We start from the raw sequence: 6,428 nt of genomic DNA on the forward strand, positions 1-6,428 counted from the left end.
ATAACACATCCTAGATCTGAATGAATGAAATGTTCTTATTAAATACTTTTTTCTTTACATAGTTGAATGTGCTGACAACAAAATCACACAAAAATGATCAATGGAAATCAAATGTATCAACCCATGGAGGTCTGGATTTGGAGTCACACTCAAAATTAAAGTGGAAAACCACACTACAGGATGATCCAACTTTGATGTAATGTCCTTCAAACAAGTCAAAATGAGGCTCAGTAGTGTGTGTGGCCTCCACATGCCTGTATGACCTCCCTACAACGCCTGGGAATGCTCCTAATGAGGTGGCGGATGGTCTCCTGAGGGATCTCCTCCCAGACCTGGACTAAAGCATCCGCCAACTCCTGGACAGTCTGTGGTGCAACAGACTTGGTGGATGGAGCGAGACATAATGTCCCAGATGTGCTCAATTGGATTCAGGTCTGGGGAACGGGCGGGCCAGTCCATAGCATCAATGCCTTCCTCTTGCAGGAACTGCTGACACACTCCAGCCACATGATGTCTAGCATTGTCCTGCATTAGGAGGAACCCAGGGCCAACCGCACCAGCATATGGTCTCACAAGGGGTCTGAGGATCTCATCTCGGTACCTAATGGCAGTCAGGCTACCTCTGGCGAGCAAATGGAGGGCTGTGCGGCCCCCCAAAGAAATGCCACCCCACACCATGACTGACCCACCGCCAAACCGGTCATGCTGGAGGATGTTGCAGGCAGCAGAACGTTCTCCATGGCGTCTCCAGACTCTGTCACGTCTGTCACATGTGCTCAGTGTGAACCTGCTTTCATCTGTGAAGAGCACAGGGCGCCAGTGGCGAATTTGCCAAGCTTGGTGTTCTCTGGCAAATGCCAAACGTCCTGCACGGTGTTGGGCTGTAAGCACAACCCCGAACTGTGGACGTCGGGCCCTCATACCACGCTCATGGAGTCTGTTTCTGACCGTTTGAGCAGACACATGCACATTTGTGGCCTGCTGGAGGTAATTTTGCAGGGCTCTGGCAGTGCTCCTCCTGCTCCTCCTTGCACAAAGGCGGAGGTAGCGGTCCTGCTGCTGGGTTGTTGCCCTCCTACGGCCTCCTCCACATCTCCTGATGTACTGGCCTGTCTCCTGGTAGCGCCTCCATGCTCTGGACACTACGCTGACAGACACAGCAAACCTTCTTGCCACAGCTCGCATTGATGTGAAATCCTGGATGAGCTGCACTACCTGAGCCACTTGTGTGGGTTGTAGACTCCGTCTCATGCTACCACTAGAGTGAAAGCACCAGAAAGCACCATTCAAAAGTGACCAAAACATCAGCCAGGAAGCATAGGAACTGAGAAGTGGTCTGTGGTCACCACCTGCAGAACCACTCCTTTATTGGGGGTGTCTTGCGAATTGCCTATAATCTCCACCTGTTGTCTATTCCATTTGCACAAGGGCATGTGAAATGTATTGTCAATCAGTGTTGCTTCCTAAGTGGACAGTTTGATTTCACAGAAGTGTGATTGACTTGGAGTTACATTGTGTTGTTTAAGTGTTCCCTTTATTTTTTGGAGCAATGTATTTAGAAAGATAGAATCCTATTATAGAGTCTTTAATGATACAATATCACTAGAAAATCTACAATTGAAGTTGGGAGTTTACATACACTTAGGATGGGGTCATTAAAACTAGTTTTCCAACAATTCCACACATTTCTTGTTAACAAACTATAGTTTTGGCAAGTCGGTTAGGACATCTACTTTGTGCATGACACAAGTAATTTTTCCAACAATTGTTTACAGACAGATTATTTCACTTATAATTCACTGTATTACAATTCCAGTGGGTCAGAAGTTTACATAAACTAAGTTGACTGTGCCTTTAAACAGCTTGGAAAATTCCAGAAAATGATTAAATGGCTTTAGACGCTTCTGATAGGCTAATTTACATAATTTGTGTCAATTGGAGGTCTACCTGTGGATGTATTTCAAGGACTATCTTCAAAGTCAGTGCCTCTTTGCTTGACATCATGGAAAACTCAAAAGAAATCAGCCAAGACCTCAGAAAAAAATTGTAGACCTCCACATGTCTGGTTCATCCTTGGGAGCAATTTTCAAACACCTGAAGGTACCACGTTTGTCTGTACAAACAATAGTACACAAGTCTAAACACCATGGGACCACGCAGCCATCATACCGCTCAGGAAGGAGACGCATTCTGTCTCCTAGAGATGAACGTAATTTGGTGCGAAAAGTGCAAATCAATCTCAGAACAACAGCAAAGGACCTTGTAAAGATGCTGGAGGAAACAGGTACAAAAGTATCTATATCCACAGTAAAATGAGTCCTATAGCGACCGCTCAGCAAGGAAGAAGCCACTGCTCCAAAACCGCCATAAAAAAGCCAGATTAAAGTTTGCAACTGCACATGGGGACAAAGATCATACTTTTTGGAGAAATGTCCTCTTTTCTGATTAAACAAAAATAGAACTGTTTGGCCATAATGACCATGGTTATGTTTGGAGGAAAAAGGGGAAGGCTTGCAAGCCAAAGAACACCATCCCAACCGTGAAGCATGGGGGTGGCAGCATCATGTTGTGGGGGTGCTTTGCTGCATGAGGGACTGATGCAATTCACAAACTAGATGGCATCATGAGGATGGAAATTATGTGGATATATTGAAGCAACATTTCAAGACATCAGTTAGGAAGTTAAAGCTTGGTTGCAAATGGGTCTTCCAAATGGACAATGACCAAGCATACTTCCAAAGTTGTGGCAAAATGGCTTAAAGACAACAAAGTCAAGGTATTGGAGTGGCCATCACAAAGCCCTGACCTCAATCGTAGAAAATTTGTAGGCAAAACTGAAAAAGCGTGTGCAAGCAAGGAGGCCTACAAACCTTACTCAGTTACACCAGCTCTGTCAGGAGGAATGGGCCAAAATTCACCCAACTTATTGTGGAAAGCTTGTGGAAGGCTACCCAAAACATTTGACCCAAATCAAACAATTAAAGGCAATGCTAGCAAATACTAATTGAGTGTATGTCAACTTCTGACCCAATGGGAATGTGATGAAAGAAATAAAAGCTGAAATAAATCATTCTCTCTACTATTATTCTGACATTTTACGTTCTTAAAATAAAGTGATGATCCTAACTGACCTAAGACAGGTTTTTTTTACTAGGATTAAATGTCAGGAATTGTGAAAAATTGAGTTTAAATGTATTTGGCTAAGGTGTATGTAAACTTCCAAATTCAACTGTAAGTGTTATTACTTTGATTGGCCTCAAACCAACCAACTAGAGTGCATTGGGAAAGTATGTAGTTATGTTACAGCCTTATTCTAAAATTGATTAAATTGTTATTTTTTTTCTCATCAATCTACACACAATACCCCATAATGACAAAGCAAAAACAGGTTTTAGACATTTTTGCAAAAAAGTAAATAAAAAAACTACTGAAATATTACATTTACATAAGTATTCAGACCCTTTATACAGTACTTTGTTGAAGCACCTTTGGCAGTGATTACAGCCTCGAGTCTTCTTGGGTATGACGCTACAAGTTTGGCACACCTATATTTGTGGAGTTTCTCCCATTCCTCTCTGCAGATCCTCTCAAGCTCTGTCAGGTTGGATGGGGAGTGTTGCTGCACAGCTATTTTCAGGTCTCTCCAGAGATGTTCGATCGCTACAGTCTGAGGACCTGAGCGCTCTGGAGCAGGTTTTCATCAAGGATCTCTTTGTACTTTGCTCTGTTCATCTTTCCCTCGATCCTGACTAGGACTTTTTTGGTTACAACATGATTTCATATGTGTTATTTCATAGTTCTGATGTCTTCACTATTATTCTACAATGTAGAAAATAGTAAAAATAAAGAAAAGGCCTTGAATGAGTAGGTGTGTCCAAACTTTTGACTGGTACTGTATATACGTATCAATGAGAGTACGCTGGTGGGAGGACCTATAGGAGGACTGGCTTATTGTAATGGCTGGAATATAATAAATGGAATGGTACCAAACACATTAAACATATGGAAACCACATGTTTGACTCTGTTTTATTTGATTTCATTCCAGCCATTACAATGTGCCTGTCCTCTTATAGCTCATCCCACCAGCCTCCTCTGGTATCAATCTATCAATAAGTCTAATGTCATTTGGTATGATAATACTTCTTTTTCATATCCATTTTAAATTGTTGCCAGGCATTAGCCTAGATACTCCCTACTTTTTAATTTGGTCTTTTGTATCAGCAAAACACCTACTGTTTTGGAATTGATTAGCTGGGTGTTTATTCTGTATTGATTTCAGAATGTATTCACAACAAACATACATTTAGATTGTGCAAACTCAATAGGCATTTTTTTGTTGATTCATAGTGGAAAGTGACACTTTCCCCACTAGGGGACAGCGGAGGACTGCTGAAGGTGTCTGTTAGGTCACAATCTACACAGTTACCATTTCAGCAACACAGTCCATCCAGAACAATCTCACTGTCTGTGTAGCATACAGTAAGTCTACATATCTAATCTTCCTACGTGTAAAATAAGTCATTCATATGTAGTATGATTAGAATTATATAGAATATCTTGTCTTTCCCATTTTAGTAATTTAATAGATGCTCTTATCCAGAGCGACTTACAGGAGCAATTAGGGTTAAGTGTCTTGCTCAAGGGCACATTAGCAGATTTTTCAGCTTGTCTGCTGAAGGATTCAAACCAGCGACCTTTGAGTTTAGAACCAACGCTCTTAACTGCTAGGTTACCTTCCGCCCATTTACATTTATACTTCCTCTTGACCTTTTTTCAATTCAAATTCAAACTGAGTTTACCATGCATTCTGACCCCAACCCTTGGTCTGTTACACTACAATATAGATAGTTAGATACTGATGCAGTAACGGCTTTGATGGTGGGTGGTGACTGTGGTCTCACAGAGCCCCTTACACAAAGGACTAGCATGGTGGATGACTCAGAATACATCATTAGACAACAACAATACAGCCCATAGACAGAGCTCTGTCATTGGCATAGCGTCTATGATCACAGGACAGGCTATGAATTTCAGCTTTGTTTGTCTATTGAAATGCTGACTGTCTCTCAAGTTGACGTGGTCTGCATGCAGATAGGTTGACCACCAAGCTTGAACGCTTGCATCTGTGTTGGCAGGAAAACACTGGTCATTCATTTCAGGCTCGTCTGTGTCATTGCAGAGCTCAGGAACTCTGTGTTTTTAAAACTAGGCCTAGGGAGGGAGTTCAATGTGACACACAGCATTTATCAAATCCTACTGGAAGAGCAATAGAAACGGCACAGCTCTGGACAGAACAATCCGATTAAACCCATTTTTTTTCTCTTCTCAGAAGCATTGTACCCATCTGTGGCAGTGTCCTACACGTGGCCATAATTGAATTCAGTCTGTCTGTGTATAATTTCATTGAAGAAAATCTGCTCAGATTCATATTAATAGTGTACTTGACCTCATGTGTATGTCTGTTGTTTGCATTACATCAGCAGCAATGACAATTCAAGTCTGTCCAGGTTTGAATAGTCGCCCATCCAAAGGACTTTGTCATTGCCTAGTCAAACAGTCTGATACCTGTGTGTATTGGAGGAGTAATGGTTCTGCTTTATGGTAATGATACTGGCAATAGCAATGTGCAGGTCTTTTTTGACTTCGAAGACATCAATGATGATGCCCACACACCTGCAACAAGGAAACGCAGATGTGCAAGTGCATTTTATATTCTGCTTAAAGGCCGGAAGTTCTTCCCATTGACTCTTAATCATCCTGATGCGTGAGGAAGAGGTCAGATTCTGGTATTAAGCTTGTTTAAGACAGAGTATTGGCTTTGGCCCTAATGACGGCACAGCAACCACTGGGACAACCGATTAAGAGCACTGACTGCGTAACCTAGCTACCTAACTGAGTTCTGGGTACTAGTACAATATTTAACTCCTGTAGTCTCTCTCACGGCACAGTGACACAGCTTAGTCTGTGTCAGCAGAGGAGATTGGAGGTGGTGGGGTTCTTAGAATCAGTTAGAGCAGTGGTATCCAAACTTTTTATAGTCCCATACCCCTTCAAACATTCAACCTCCAGCTGCGTACCCCCTCTAGCACCAGGGTCAGCACACTCTCAGATGTAGTTTTTTGCCATTATTGTAAGCCTGCCACACACACACTATACAATACATTTATTAAACATAAGAATGAGTGTGAGTTTTTGTCACAACCCGGGTCATGGGAAGTGACAAAGAGCTCTTATATGACCAGGGCACAAATAATAATATAATAATAATAATTTTGCTCTTTATTTAACCATCTTACATATAAAACCTTATTTGTTCATCGAAAATGGTGAATAACTCACCACAGGTTAATGAGAAGGGTGTGCTTGAAAGGATGCATATAACTCTGCAATATTGGGTTGTAATTGTAGTCTCAGCCTTAAATAATT

This window comes from Oncorhynchus mykiss, chromosome 32 (assembly GCF_013265735.2).
Source record: "Oncorhynchus mykiss isolate Arlee chromosome 32, USDA_OmykA_1.1, whole genome shotgun sequence".
NCBI lineage: Eukaryota > Metazoa > Chordata > Actinopteri > Salmoniformes > Salmonidae > Oncorhynchus > Oncorhynchus mykiss.